The sequence below is a fragment of the Psammomys obesus genome, unplaced genomic scaffold (genome assembly GCF_907164565.1).
Source record: "Psammomys obesus unplaced genomic scaffold, mPsaObe1.curated_primary_1811, whole genome shotgun sequence".
Classification (NCBI taxonomy): domain Eukaryota; kingdom Metazoa; phylum Chordata; class Mammalia; order Rodentia; family Muridae; genus Psammomys; species Psammomys obesus.
The window spans coordinates 17,203,111-17,219,805 of record NW_026587216.1 but is presented as its reverse complement, the minus strand read 5'-3'; positions in this window follow the sequence as shown (position 1 = coordinate 17,219,805).

Here is a 16,695-nt window from a genome sequence, read left to right as displayed (position 1 = left end):
TGTGTGTGTGTGTGTGTGTGTGTGTGTGTGTGTGTGTGTGTGTGTGTTAAATTGGCTTCTTAGATGCCTGAAGGTTCAACATCAGAGAAATTTTGCAGCTGGTCAAGAGAGGTGACTGCTGAACCCCACAAACGGGCCATGTTCCCTTCCCTTCCCACTGCTTTGTGCCCCACAGAACAGTGCGGCACTCTGGCCACCTGCCGCAGCAGCACCTTGCAGGCGCTTGGACCTTAGCCAGCAACCGGAATCTCTCGATGCTGGACATAGATATGCACTGTTCCATCCACCCCAAGCCCCGCACCCCTGCCCCGTGGGAGACTTTGAGAAACACGTGGTTCTTACTCAGAATTCATCCTTCAACTGGCTCTGGAACTTTCTAAGTAGTCTCAAAGGCTCTAACCCTCCACAGATGTGAAGGCCCAGGGTTGAGCAGAGGCCTGACACAGCAAGGGCATCATCTCAGTGGCTGGACGCTTACTCAGATTTAAAACCATTGCCTAAGACTGTCTTCCTGGTGAGTTACCCTTCTGCTCCTTGAATAAATGAAATAATTATTCCCCTGACCTTTCCTGGTATAATTACAGGGGGATGGCTGGGTTGCAATTTTATGGAATTAGCCACAGAACAATCTTGGAAAATAAAGAAGCTAAGATGAAAGATGAGCCCTCTCACCCCTTGTTGCTAGTAAGTGATGGCTTGGAGACAGAAGAGCCAAGATGACCACAGCATTTAGTAACTTGTGTCTACCAAGGTAGGCATTAAGCAGACAACCTCCTGACAGGGGACAAAGAATTACCTTTGATCTAATCAATTGCATCAGAGTCCTTTACTCCTGCCTCTCTCATTGGCCCAGAAATCTAGGGAACTCCCTTTGCTCAGGTAAGGCCTGTGTTTCCAGTTCGGAAAACAAAGATCATCATTTCCTACTGTTCATCTGCCAGGGTGTGCAAGGCTGACTAAACCTGAACAGGATCTAATCTGTAAGAACTCCTTGGGGGAAGGGATGAGAGTTAGGGCAGAAGAAAATTTTCCAGTGAAGCAGCTTAAATAGATGAGAGTTATCATCCTTCAGCATTCTTTCCTAAACCCGACTCTGTCTTTCCTAAGCCAAACCTTATTTGCGAAATTTAAAAAAAAAAAAAGGCTGAGGGATGTAGCTCAATTGTAGAGAGCTTACCTCGGATGTGCGTGGCTCTAGGTTTGATCCCTAATGTGAGAGCACATGGGCTCGCACGCATGCAGGCACACAACCAACAACAAAGAAAAGTTTTTTTAGATTTTATCCATGATATTAGATTCAAATGAGGCCACTCGTGGGTTAGATACAGGATCATAGTTTATAGGACTTACTACGAAATGAAAGCACAGAAATGGAAAATGCTACAAAAAAAAAAAAAAAAAAAAAAAAAAAAAAAAAAAAAAAAAAAAAAAACAGAACATCACTCCGCTAGGTATCACCCCTTAGAGCAAATCTGGCCCTTCCTTTTTTGTTTTGTTTTCTTTTTGTCTGTCTGTTGGCTTGTTTGTTTGGCTGTGCCTATTACATCTTTTTTTCTACTGGATGTATTAGACAGGGGATTTTCCTGGCTTCTAAATGGAGATGATGGAAGAAAATCTTTTACTGGAAGTTTTTAAGGACATACTGGGCATAGATTAGATTTGTTTTGTCTCATCCTGGTGGGAGAAGTAAGCAGGTTTCTAGTAAGACACCTTTCGAGAGCTTGCAACAAGGAAGGAGAGCCGGCTCTTTCTCAGTAGAACCTGAGTTTCTTTATAATGCACATTGCTTACACGGGAAGAGACATTCTCCAACACCAGTAAACTACCTTTCTTAGCACCAGGAAGAAAAGAGACTTGCTGTGCAGACTGACCTGCCCAGCGCAGGGCTGTCCCCTAATTTGCCTGGGAATCCCATAAAGAACAAGCCCAATGTTGCTTAAATCCAGGATTACTAGGGAAGGAACAGTTCCACTGCGAGAGCAGAAGGAGGGAGCTGAAGATGCTGCCTGGAGCTCAGTGCTGAGCGATGAGTTGGCCTTTGCCGGATGGAGGAGGCAGCAAGGACCACAAAGGTTGGTTGAGTCTGAAAATGGTGGAAGAGGAAGCACATAAATAGAAAGACGGCTTAGTGCTAATGAGCTTCGATGGTGGAGATGAGCCACTGAGGTGTCTCTGGGGAAAAAGGACCAGCTGGCTTGGGTAGGTGTGGGCTGGGGTTGGAGTCCTGCAGGTGTTGATCAGAAAGAAGTCATCAGACCGGACTCTGAGGCAAGTTTGTTTCCAAATCAAGTTAGAAATGCTGTAACAGAATGGTGCAAGTAAGGATCTGTCTATATGTTGGCAGGTGAAGGTGTTTACCCTTAAGTGGACTCGACTTCAGCACCGGAACCCACAGTGCAGGAGCTGTGAAGTGATGCCTACACATTTTCCTCTCATCTCCACATACTGCGGGCACTGTTGCTTAAACTCCCAAATGTACAAATGTACTATTATTCTTTTTATTGCCAGCATGCGTGTAACTGAGAGGATGCCAGATCCTCTGGAACTGGAGTTACAAACAGTTGAGCCGCTGTGTGCGTGCTGGGAATTGAACCCGGGTCCTCTGAAAAAGCAGCCAGTGCTCTTAACCACTGAGTGATCTCTCCAGCCGAATAAATGTAAATTTTAAAGTTAAAAAAATAAATAAAGTTCTGGAAAGGCTTAGGTAGGAGGTTCTCAAATTTTCTAACTAGGAGACAAGTGAGAAGAATTTTGTGATGGCCCATTTTATCAAAACTACGACAATTTACACTCGTACACACACCCACAATGCTGAGAGAGGTAAATGACATGATAAAGAAGTCAAAGCAAGGAGAGAGGTCACAGCTGGAACCTTTGACTTGTGTTCCTTTGGGTTTTCTTACCCTGTTTTCTTGACCGCTGTCTCTTTATTTTTATTTTTTTCTTGTCAAGATTATGTTTGCTGGTCAGAAGTGGTGGCACACACGTATAGTTCCAACACTACAGCAGGAGGATTGCTATGAATTCGAAGCTACCCTGGGCTTTGAAAAGAGTGAAAATCCCTTTCTGAATAAATAGGTAAGTGTCTCATGTCAGCAGTCAGTCTTATACCTCCAAGTCAGCTCTTACTTACACACCTCACCTGCCCCACTGACAAGATGTTTCCATTAGTTTGCTCTGTTGCATGGACTCTATCTCTGGGTTTTAAGTCAGCGTCCACCACGCCCGGAGCTGCCAAGTCTTCTCTGATGTTTTCTGTGCAAGAGCCGTGTGCGCAGTCCAGGGCCGGGTGGGTGACCTTGGCAAATTCCAGGACAGCAAACCTCTGCGTTCTGGAAACCAGAAAGGTGGGTAAGAAATATCAACAATGAGATAAAATAAATATTTGCCTATCTGCCCAGAGTTGAAGAAAAGTTGAAAAGATTTTCTTCGCTAGGTAAGAATGTGGAGCAGTGTGTCCACTGACGACCTCTGTTTCAAATCATCAGCTCCCCATGAGATTTGCCCTCTTGAAGACCATTTGAAGTCCAACCCCAGGCTTTGTCCCCAGCTGTTGAGGTGGACTTTCTAGGATGTGAGCTCAAAATCTACATGCTTTGTTGCTGTTGTTGTTGTTTTAATGTTCTTATTAAAGGCCTGGAGAGATGGCTTCTGGGTTAGAATGCATACATGTTTGGTTTCCACAACTGAGGTCAGATGGCTTACTGTTGCCTGTAACTTCAGCCCTAGGGGATCCAGCGTCCTCTCCTGGCCTCTACGGGTGCTACATTCATTTACAATCTGCTCCACTAATCAATTGGTTAAAATTTTATGCAAAGTCATATATTAGTAATTACCTATGATCCTAGCACTTGGGACGCTGAAGCAGGAAGATTGCAATTCTCCCTAGACGACATAGTGAGGTCTTGAATCAAAAAAATAACAACAAAGAATCATCTATGCAGTAAAAACCAATCACCTGACTAAGGGCTTGGTCACCTGATTCACCTCTCTAAGTATTTTGGTTTTAGTTATTTTATATACATAAATAAAATAATCTCCCTAGAGAAGTTTTATTTCCAAAAATTACCTTACCTTCCTAGAGTCTTGATGTTGAATCTGATTATCTAGTTATTATGTGATAGCCAACCATTCTAGAAATTACCATTCAATTATATATGTGTCAATCAATCATTTCTGAGAATTCATTCCTGCTTCATTGTAATTTATACAATTTTCTTCCCCGAAACGCAATTTAGCATTTATACTATCTGTCAAACTGACCTTACTTAAACTCTTTTGTCCTCTGAAGTCTTGGCACATGACAACTTCCATCAGCCTGAGACAGCAATGGCTTTATGTTGACCAAATTGGCTAATGCTATATTATAACTCATATCGACAGCAGGGACTGTTTTTGTTGATGAAATTGGTAAAAATCATGTAGATTGTCATTTAAAATAGTTTTATCCTAGTGTGTTCATACAAAACTATAATCCTGGTATTTGAGAAGCTGAGACAGGAGGACGAAAAGTTTGAAGTTGTCTTAGCTACATACTCAAATGTAACAAAGCAAAACAAACCAAGATCATATTCAATGATCATGGAATAGCTCCCTGAAAGACTAATCACATTCAATGATGGTGGAATAACCCCTGAAAATCCTTTTGTTACAACTACTTCGGGCTTAGTTATATTTTTATTATTTTTTTATTTATTACAATTTATTCACTTTGTATCCCAGCTGTTGCCCCTTCCCTCATCCCTCCCAATCCTGCCTCCCCCTCTCTTCTCCTCCCATGCCCCTTCCCCAGTCCACTTATAGGGGAGGTCCTCCTCCCCTTCCAACTGACCTTGGTCTATCAGGTCTCATCAGGACTGGCTGCAGCATCTTCCTTTGTGGCCTGGTAAGGCTGCCCCTCCCCCTGTGGGGGAGGTGATCAAAGAGCCAGCCACTGAGTTCATGTCAGAGACAGTCCCTGTTCCTCTTGCTAGGGAACCCACTTAGACACTAAGCTGCCATGGGCTACATCTGTGCAGGGATTCTAGGTTAGATCCATGCATGGTCCTTGTTTGGAATATCAGTCTCAGGAAAGACCCCGTGCCCAGAGCTTTTTGGTTCTGTTGATCTCCTTATGGAGTTCTAGTCCCCTCCAGGTCTTTCTATTTCCCCCTTCATCCATAAGATTCCCTGCACTCTGCCCAAAGTTTGGCTGTGAGTCTCAGCATCTGCTATAATACCCTGCTTGGTAAAGTCTTTCAGAAGCCCTCTGTGGTAGGCTCCTGTCTTGTTCCTTGTTTTCACTCTCTTCTGGTGCCTATCCCATTTGCCTTTCTGAGTGAAAATAGATCATCTTCCCCAGGATCCTCCTTCTTGCTTAGCTTCTTTAGGTGTACAGATTTTAGTATGATTATCCTATATTATATGTCTAATATCCACTTATAACTGAGTATATACCATGTGTGTCTTTCTACTTCTGGGATACCTCACTCAGGATGATCTTTTCTAGTTCCCACCATTTGCCTGCAAATTTCATTATTTCCTTGTTTTTAATTGCTGAATAGTATTCCATTGTGTAAATGTACCACGATTTCTGTATCCATTCCTCAATTGAGGGACATCTGGGTTGTTTCCAGATTCTGGCTATTATGAATAAACTTGCTACAAACATGGTTGAGCAAATGTCCTTGTTGTATACTTGAGCATCTTTTGGGTATATGCCTAGGAGTGATATAGCTGTATCTTGAGGAAGTGCTATTTCTAATTGTCTGAGAAAGAGCCAGATTGTTTTCCAACGTGATTGTACAAGTTTACATTCCCACCAGCAATGGAGGAGGGTTCCCCTTTCTCCACATCTTCTCCAGCATGTGTTGTCACTTGAGTTTTTGATCTTAGCCATCCTGATGAGTGTAAGGTAAAATATCAGGGTTGTTTTGGTTTTCATTTCCCTGATGACTAAGGAAGTTGAGCATTTCTGTGTTTCTCTGCCGTTCAGTATTTCTCTATTGAGAATTCTTTATTTACAGGCTTAGTTCTCGGTGGATTTAAATAGCTATGACTTTAGTTTTCATAAGCTCAATGTAGCCAACAGTCCAGTCTCTGTACCTCAGCTTCTCAATCAGAAATGGTATGAATTATTTCCAAACTAATCATTTTACACTAAAATTTTTTAAGGCCAAGAATTGTACTGGACTGAGGCTTATAAGGAAAGTAACTATGATTGAAATCTCATACTGATGAGGTTGTTGAGATGGCTTGTGGCCAAAGTGATGCATAAGCATGAGTTCTTGAGTTTGGGTTCAGATCACACACATAAAACCTAGGCATGTCAATTCCTATCCAGAAAAGCAAAAAGGATGGACATCAGAAGAAGGAGAAAAGAGGGAACGAGTCAGGAGCCTGACACAGAGGACCTCTGAAAGGCTCTGCCCTGCAGACTATCAATGCAGATGCTGAGACTTATGGGCAACCTTTGGGCAGAGTGCAGGGAATCTTAGGAAAGAAGTGGGAAACAGTAAGATCTGGAGAGGACAGGAACTCCACAAGGAGAGCAACAGAACCAAAAAATCTGAGCACAGGGGTCTTTCCTGAGACTGATAGTCCAACCAAGGACTATGCACGGAGATAACCTAAGACCCCTGCACAGATGTAGCCCATGGCAGTTCAGTATCCAAGTGGGTTCCATTGTAATAGGAACAGGGACTGTCTCTGACATGAACTGATTGGCCTGCTCTTTAATTACCTCCCCCTGAGGGGGAAGCAGCATTACCAGGCCACAGAAGATGACAATGCAGCCACTCCTGATGTGACCTTATTGACTAGGATCAGAAGGAAGGAAAAGAAGTCCTCCCCTATCAGTGAACTTGGGGAGGAGCATGCATGCAGAGGATGGAGGAAGGGAGGGATTGGGACAGGAGGAGGGAGGGAACCACAGGGGAGGGGATACAAAGTGAATAAAGTGTAATTAATAAAGAAAAAAAAACCTGGGCATGGAAGAAAGTACTGAGCAGTGAAGAGCGCAGACACAGCTGGACCCCTGGGCTCACTGACCAGCCAGCCTAGAGTACTTGGTGAGTTTTAGGCCTGTCTCAAGAAACAAAGTGGAGGGCACCTCGGGAGGAATGTCATGGACAAACATGTGCACACACACACACGCACACACACACACATGCACACGTTCCCTCAATGTAAGATTGTGATAACTAATTGCTATTCTTAACTAATTTGGTACCAGAAGGTACTTGAATACTATTTAATTATCAGCTTTCACCAGTAGAGTTGTTTGAAATGTCTCTGTCTTCTTGTTTGGAACTCATGCTGTTGGAACTTGTGGCCTTCTGGTTTGGAGCAGGGAGAAGAGCATCAGCCTCTTTAATGAGCAATTACATAGAGACAGGAAGTCCAGGATGCACAGAGAAAAACCCCGGTGTCTCTCTCCGGAAGTTCTGCATGCACTGAGGGAAATAAACCCAACAGGCAAAAGGAAACTCACACCTTTCGAACACTTCGCCATTTTGGCCATTTTGTTGGTGGTCTCCCATTATCATAATCTCATCATGTTCCCTAATTGTCAAAAGACTGAATACTAAGAAAATTTACAACTACAAAGTAATTTATCTTGTAGCCAGGTTTCTTGGTCACCTAGTTGGCATTGCTTGAGTGTTCCAGAATGTCCTGTATGAGAAAGGGAAGCAGGAAAGGGTGGGGACTGGGGATAGGGAGCTAAAAATGCAGGGGACATGAAAATATTCTATTAGCCATGATTGAGCAAGTGGCTAGAAAACAATTAGAGGTTATGTCTGGAGTCATTGTTCTCTAAAGAGCTTACTAGAATGTAGTCATTAAAAATAATAGAGCCAAAGGTTTAGTGATAGGTGACTCAAATAGCAAATATATTGGAAGTTACCGGGTCAATGAAGCATTATAGTTGTAATGCATCTTAGCAATTTCTGCCTTCATGGTGCATTCTACCATGATAATATCAATATTAAAAACTGTTTTTGAGATAACTTTTAACATTCACATTTTTTTCTATTACAGACAAAATTTAATAGAGTTTTTAGAAGCATGGCAATTTTACGTTTTCCTGCAACAAGAGAATAGTGGAAACATTCTTCACAAAGTTTAATTTTTTTTTGCTTTTTATTTTAAGACATTAAGATTCTCACATGCTTCAAAAAGTATGATGAGCTATATGCACTGTTACTGTACCTGATGGAAACATTAGCCCTAAATCAATGAGATGGAGGCCATCACCGAAGTAAAGGGAGACTCATCTTTCAGAGCCCATATTTGTCAGTTTCCCCTGGTAGTACAGCTCAAATCAGAAGTCTGAGAAACTATCTCCTTTAACCTTCTTTCTTTTACAGGAGTAAAAGAAGTGGTGGAGAATCTTGAATCCATTTATTAACTGGACACTGGCCTCATGTGGGAATCGGTGTTTACAGCAACAAACTGTGACTTTCCAGTGTTCTCTGGCTCAGCTAGCTTCTGAGAGCTTCCCATTGTATTTGACCAGCATTTAGATTTTTCTCAGGCCTTAGAGCAACCTAATGAAAACTGTCATGGATTTGGATGAATGAATAAACTGTGTGACTAAATAAGAATTGGTGGTGATGATGACTACAATAGCCGTTATGCTTTCTAATACTTGTTTTTTCATTAAAAATGGAATATATATAAGTATATGAATTTTCATTCATTCCCTGATCAATATACTTAACATTCCCTACTTATTATTTAACAATGTTATTTTTGTTATTCCCAAAAGAAAATAATAATAAATTATGAAAGTTTTATAATTTTATGAAATGCTGTAAATTGGCTTTACAATAATGAAATTAAACTCATAATTAAACTGAAATGGAAAGGGAAATATGGCAAAAAGGTCAGTGGTAACCTGGGGTTTATAGTCTCTTCTGCTGCTCATACTGTAGCCAACAGGGAAACTGATCAAAGAAATTATGGGGATTGTCCAAAGCTTCTTCTAAGGCTACAATTATGCAAAAGTAATACCAATCTCATTTTTTTTGTAATCAATAAAAATACGTATTTTAACACTATGCTTTGGCATAGCTATCTAAATGGCAAATTCTTTTGAAAACTATGGTTCATAAATCCCACTAGTTGCCCTAACTCACTCCTACTTCCATAGCTCTAATGCTAGCAGGAATCCCAGAATTGGAAACATGAATTAAGAAACAGAAAAGTTATGTTTCCATTTTTACGAAAGGTCTAGACTGTGCCCTGACTAACAAAGATCATCCTGAAAGAATTAATTGCATTGGGCTGGGATTGTGGCTCAGAGTGTTTGCCAGAGTGCATAAAGCCTGAGGTTCAATCCCTAGCTTCCTCTTAGTCCAGGCATGGTGGCCATACCTGTACTCTTAGCACTCAGGAGATACAGAAGGGAAGATTAGGAGTTCAAGGTCAGCTTTCACTATGTAGAGAGTTTGAAACCAGCCTGGAATACATGAAAATCTATCAGAAGAGAAAGGAGGGGAAAGGAGGAGGGAAGAGTGAGGAAAAGGTGGGAGGGAGAGTACATGACTGCAGCAGCACAGAAAAGGCCAAAGGATGTGGCAGAGAGTGAGGCAAAATCACAGGGCAGAGGCAGAAGAATGCTCATAAGAAATAAGTAAGAGGGGCAGGGGAAATAGCGCAACTGGTGAAGAGATCGCCTTGGAAGTGTGAGAATCCAGGTTCAATCCCTCAGAACTCATAAAAATGCTGGATGTTGGCACGCAGTGGTGGCACATGCCTTTAACTCCAGTACTCAGGAGGCAGAAATAGACAGATCTCTGAGTTTGAGACCTGCCTGGTCTACAGTGTGAGTTCCAGCATAGTCAGGGATATAGAGAGAAACCCTATCTCAACCCCTGCCTTGAAAGAACAAGAAAAAAGAAGAGAAAGAGGCACTCTAACAACAGTGGTAGAGCCACAGAGTTAGAAATAAGAGCAAAAGTGTGTGTGTGTGTGTGTGTGTGTGTGTGTGTGTGTGTGTACTATTCTCAGCTCAAATTTAGGCATATAAGGTAATTTTAAGGTAGGGAAGATTTAAATTTCATCAGTTTGAGTTTGGAATATCTTCTCATTCACCCATTATGTTTCTGTTTCCCTTAGAGATGAGAAGTAATAAGTCATAGTTGCCTCTCTAGTGAAAGCTATATGTCAAGTGTAGGTAGTGTGTCCTATGCACCAGGAAACCCTCTAAGTGTGTTAATGTAGAGTACACGTCTTAATCTTCACAAGAGCCCTGTGACGTCACAACTGTCATTGCATTTTTGCAGCTGAGGAGAATGTTTGCTGATTTGATCCAGGTGACCCAGAGGCCTAGCCACAGCATTCTTGTGATTAGCCCCAAGGGTCCATGGCAAATATTCCCACAGTCTGTAAGGAAGAGACAATTCCTCTGTGGGCTGACTCCCTGGTACTCTCATTCCCCGGAGACTGTGTAAAACACTGATGGCCAGAAAAGAGTTCCTATCGACGACCTTTGTCTGAGCTCCACACACCCACTTCAGGCGGGAGCTCTATACAATGCTCTCTGTGAGAGCGCCATCAACAGCCCTGCTGGTGTTGCTCCAGAATCGCTTCTCTAGAAACAGGAAACTGTAGCTTTATATGGTGAAAGGCTCTCTTCTTCATGCTTGCTGTTATTCCTCTGATATGCACCAGCTTTGATCCATAAAGCAGTTAATGCCATCCCACTTCTTAGTAGCATTTCATTTGTCCACAGTCCAGATTTTATATAAGTACTTCCTAAATCTGAATCCATGTTATCTCCTAAATGTGAATACCAGCCCCAAAGGAACTAGAACAGCAGCTCTCATCCTGTGGGTCATAACCCCTTTGGGGTAGCATGTCAAATAGCCTTCATATTAGAGATTTGCACTGTGATTCACAATAGTAACAAAATGAAAGTTATAAAATAGCAACAAAAATAATATTATGGTTAGGGGGTAAGCACAACATGAGTAACTATGCTAAAGGGTTGCAGCATTAGGAAGGTTGAGAACCACTGAAACAGAAGAATAAATTATTTACAACCAGTGGAAGGGAAGTTGTCTAAGGAATCAGTGGAAGATATCTTTATTTTTTTTTCCTTTAAAAAGCAAAAATGTATTTATGGACATCTAGAGACACCCCCCACCCGCTCCCTTGCCACACGGTGGTAGTGGTGGTGGCACAGGTGGGCTATAGGCACACAGAGTCACACACACACACCCGCGCCCTGCTATGCTACACTGCTCAGGAGGACACCCAGAGGCCTGTGTGTCTCCACAGCACGGGGTGCAGGCAGACAGGAACAACTGGAGGCCCACCCCAGCCACGTGGCCCGCTCACAGCAGGGGCCACTACAATGCGCAAGCCTGTGATGGACAGACAGGAGAGAGAGGGAAGCGGGCCGTCTGAGCACTGTGATGGGAGGGAACTGGAGAGGCAGGGGGGAGAGGAGTAGCGTGATGTAGTAGCCACCTGAGGCCATGAGAAAGTGTCAGCCCGTGCTCCCACTGAGGGCCGTGTCTGGGTCCACCACTGTGTATGCAGCAGCAGGGGGCTGTGTTGATGTCTGTGGCTCTCATTACCACTACAGACATGGCCTGGGCTGCCGCCTGCGACCATGTTGACGTCTCAGAGCTGGCCCTGCCCTACACTGGCTGGGGCACTCTGGACAGCAGTTCCGGCCTCTCATTGGCTGTAACACTTCAGACAGTGGGTCTTACCCCCGCCCGGGTGGTGGGAGGGATGGGAACATGAGCTAGGAAGATTTGGCCCCACCACTCACCTCCTGTGAGGTGATGTGGGTGAAGGGGAGAGCCCCACCACAACCACGTGGGGCAGTCAAGAGAGCTGACCCTGCCCCTGGCCTGGGCAACACAGTAGAGCTGGCCCTGATGTCGAAGGCACGGGTGAGGGTGTGAGAGCTGTCCCAGACCCTCACCTGCTGCAGCACTGGGTGAGCTAGCCAGAGGAATGCTGAAGAGGTCACTCTGGTAGTGTGGGTGCAGGAGAGCTGGTGGGCCGACCCTCCCAGCTACCACCCAGGCCCAGATCCAGGGCTTTGAGTTGGCCCATCCCAACATCCACCTCATCTATGAACCTAGAGCATGTGAAAGGGCCAGGCAAAAGCTATAGGATCTCCAAGACACAGGGTGTCTTGGAAGAGTCTGAGAGGAGTCCCAGTGAGGAGGCAGTATTGATGGTGTAACAGAAGCCCAAAGTCTTGAACCAGAGCAATGGACTCGTTGAAACAAACATTTGCCAGTAAAGATGTGTGGGAAAAGGTAGACTGTAGGACACACTGTGACACTACAGCTTCCATGATGACATGTTTTCTATGCTTTGTTTTGTTTTTGTTTTTTAATTTTCTTTGTTGGGAGGGGGGTTGCAAGGACAGAGGGTGAATACGAAGGGACAGGGAGATGAGCGGGACTGGGGTGCACACCATGTGAAATTCACAAAGACTCTATAAATAGTTTCTAAGAAGAGATCGTTTGTTCTGTGCTCCCAGAGTTGGCAAATACTGGCTTACATTGCTCATAACCAACCAATATGATTATTGCACATTTGTGTCAGTTTCTTCTTGGATTGGACAATTGTGTGGACACAGGAGTTTGAAAATGCAAAGGCCTGCAGCTGACGGTGTCTTCAGAGCCAGAATAGTACCATTGCTTTCCATGCTTGCCAGAGTTCAGGCTTTGAATTTAAGGATGACCTGATATCTGTACAGTTTTGTAAGAGGGCAGAGAGGGAGAAAATCCTCCCAGGGGTAGCGCGGGTACCCAGTTGCATCAATAGCCCCACCCCACATCCCATCCTGTCACAGCTGTCTACATTCCATCCCCCAGGGCCTGTGGAGCCTAATATGATCCAGTATACAGAAATTATTGAGATTAACCTAGTCCTTTTCCCAGCAATGCCTGGCTTCAAAAGATTTTACTCCATTCCATAGAAAAAACAAAAACAAAAAAACTGAAACTATATCAAACCTAAGAAATTGGTGGTTGAGAAAAGGCTGGCACGACTAGGCACCTATTAGAATAAATCAAAGTTAGGACTAATCCATCTCTCGGTGAGGACGTGACAGAATTGACATTTCACACAGCGCTGACAGGGGTGTCTGATAGCACGTTCTTTAGCATCAGGTGTGTGTTGAGATGAGACTCTGTCTAGCACAGCCAACCATTAGGACTCAGCCCTAGCATGGTGACGGGGCAAGAGCATGACTTGGATTTAAAAAGGAAAGATGGGGAAGTTTTTTAAAGACTTACAGGATAAGAGAAAAATGGCTCAGCTATGAAGGCTGTTAGTAATAACACAGGTGACTCTTTCTACTGCACATAGCTCCACCTTGAGGAAAGCCACAGGAAATATCATTTCATGTTTAACGAAGCCTGAGTCATTCCTGGATCCTCTTTCCCAGTATTTAGAAAGGCCAAAGCTTGCTCCCTTGCTCTGTCTTCTGGGAACACAGTGAACCCAATCCAAAACTGTACGATCCCCTCCTTCTTGGAATTTATCAATGAAGAATGCCACTTTTGCTTTTAAATAATCTATGATCATATGCAAATTAATTTGTAAAGTATCTATAAATGTAGAGAAACATTAAAGAAAGATTTTCTGTATCACAGTTAAGCCAGACCCACACACACTTTCCTGATGGAAAAAACAAAAAAACAAAAAAACAAACAAACAAAAAAAACCTACTTATAGGAGAGATTTATGTAAGTCAGGGTTTACTTGTACCATTTCATTCAGATTATTTCCAGAAGAACTTTGGTGGGTGGTAATACACGTGTCCCCCTTAACTACCTGAAGGGTGGGCTTCTGGGGACTTACAGCTGCAACCCCACCCTGGAAGGATGGCACCGTCACGTGAAATTGTCATCTGCTGTGTCTCACGAGAAAGTGGCTTAACATCTGGAGAATGGGCTTCTTTTATCCCAAAGCATCGCCCAGTGCTCACGTCAGTCTGGATGTCAGCCTGAGTAGATTCTTTGGCTGTGCCTTCCGACCACTGATTGCATTCTTAAGGTTCTAATCGGTTTCTCTCTTAGGCAGCAGGCGTTCCTTTCCGGTATTCTAGTGGCTTTAGTTCTAGATGCCTGACATCTTCCATTTCTCTCATTATGCTTAGGTTCACTAAATCCATCAGCAGATGAGCATATTTATAACCTAAAGTCCCTGTCTGTAAATCCCATCATTACTGTCATTTCTGGACCAGTTTCAAAGTAGAATGTTTTTCCATTTATAGATTCCGCTTTCCTGTTTCTTCAGATCGGTACAACGATAATGCAAATGCAGCCTTACTGAGAGCTTTTGAGCTTATCATCTTCACTGAAAGAGTGCTGGTCCTTGTTCTTTTTCTTTATTCTTTTAAAGTTTAACATAATGTTTTCAGTTATTGTTTGGGACAGTCACAAAAGCATGCAACGTATTTAGATTATATTAAACCTCTCCACCACGACTCACCTTACTCTTTCCAAGCCTTAAATTCAGTTAAAGCTCTGCCACAGCTTTTATCCCAGGAATAGATTACCTCTCCTGCCGAGACAAGTCACTTCTGGGTCTCTTTTAAATGCCGAGCGTGGAGACTGTCTGCCTCTCCTTCACGCCCTGCCCTCTTTGAGATCTGCCGAGTGTTCACTCTACAGCAGTTTGGCCATCCGTTGATTGAATTTGTCACTGTGTATTCTCACAGGGTCTCTATTCACTGACTTGTGGATTTCCTCTCTCCGTGGCCTCCCTTCTTTCCAGAACTCTACCCTCCCCTTCAGGTGCCTTAAAATTCTCTTCCCCCTGCCATGAGGCCCCTCTGCTATTACCGGGTCTCGGCACTGCCATCAGGGCTGTGCCTAAGCAAAAAGCTGTGTTTGTGGTGTGGCCCATTTCAAATGTTTCCCTTTCCTAACACATCATGATCTTGGATTTCCTATATCCCAATCTTTGAAAACATCTGCTCCTATTACTTTTACCATTGTCCTAGCTATTTATGACATGGGGCAACCCAATCCTTGTGAAGACAAGTCCGCAGCCTCCCACAGCTCTCCTCTGTGCACGAAGTACATCACTGACACAAGCCCACCTCAGGAATGTGAAGCGTCCAGTTTATGACATCCCCAGGATGTTTGCTTGCCTGCGGTGCTAGAGGTCAAACACGAGCCCTTTCGCATGCTAGGCAAGTGCTCTTCCACTGAGCTTTATTTCCAGCCTAAATCTTGTTCATTAAGATGTATTAAGAGCTAATACGGGCTGTGAGTAGGCAGCACAACTTTTAACTATCCAGGAAGTAAGAAACAGATAGTGCCAGGAAATGGTGCAAAAGAAAGAAGGCGCTACAGTCTAGACTCGAGTAATTCTGACTCTTCTGGATTAACCAAGTGTTTGCAATTTGGGACATATCAGAACCTGATTATTTTGAAATATATTTCAGTCTCTCCATAAAGGAGCAGACAAAGCAAAGACTGCCAAGCACAATATAGCACCCTTCACGTGTATTCCATCCTTGACAACTGGGTGCTCAGTGTTCAAGGACCACAAAATCAAGAAAAATATGACTCAAAATCAAGAAAAATAATACACCCTTGATTCATAATGATACAGATTTCTGAGGAGGGGTGTGAGATGATGAAAATGGTTTACAATTAAATTATGATTGACAATTTTATCAGCACCCTAGGTATACCATGGAGCTGTGCATTTTAACAAGTGAGCTTTATTGTGTGTGAACTGTATCTTTTTAAATCAATTTTATTTATATATTTATTTATTATAATTTATTCACATTGTATCCCCGCTGTAGCCCCCTCCCTCCAACTGTATCTTGATAAAGTTTCACTTAAAAATAAAAAAAGACCAACCCTTTATTTGAAGTAATTGATGTGATTTTTATTTCATTGCTTCATCACAACTTTACACAATAATTGTATCTCCTTTCGTGTCAATCTGCATTATTATTAGAGCAATGAGATACAAACTAGTTAACTCCTGGCAACGGTTGCAGCAAATAAGTTTTATTATGAAAAGCCTAGGTGTATAACCAACAGAAGCTGAGGACTACTGGACAGGAAGTGATTGAAAGGTAATTTTCAAGGTGTTCTCTCGCTGGCAATGAGCAGAGCATGTGGTACACAGCTTCTGTCTCTGCTTGCTGTTTGTTTGTTCAGCATCTGCATCCTATAGCCTGGTGAGAGGGCCATCGCTATAAAGGTGAAAATTGAAATTAAGCTTAGAGATTAAGACTAGAAATTAAGATTAAGCCATCCATTTTATGCCAAGAAGCCTGGTCCCCTCAGTGAGGAAGATGTAGCTCTTTTGCCAGAAAGCTTACATGAGTCACTGTCAGCAAGAGCAATGTTTTCATCTGGCTTCAGACTGTATTAAATTTATTTACATAATTGTCTCACCAACAATTCTGGTCCAGGCAGAGTACACCTGTAGTGCCAGCCACTCAGGAGGCTGAGACAGGAGAATGGCTTGATCCAGAAACTCAGGGCAAGCCTGAACAACGCACTGAGATTTTATCTCCAAATACCCCTCCCCCAAATCAACCCAGCTTTGGGGCCATACATTTGTAGCCCTAACATACAAGAAGCTTGGGGAGGGAGGTTGCTGAGAGTTTGAGGCCAGCGCAGGCCACATAACAAGATAACAAGACTGTTTTAACGATAGATAGATAGATAGATAGATAGATAGATAGATAGATAGATAGAT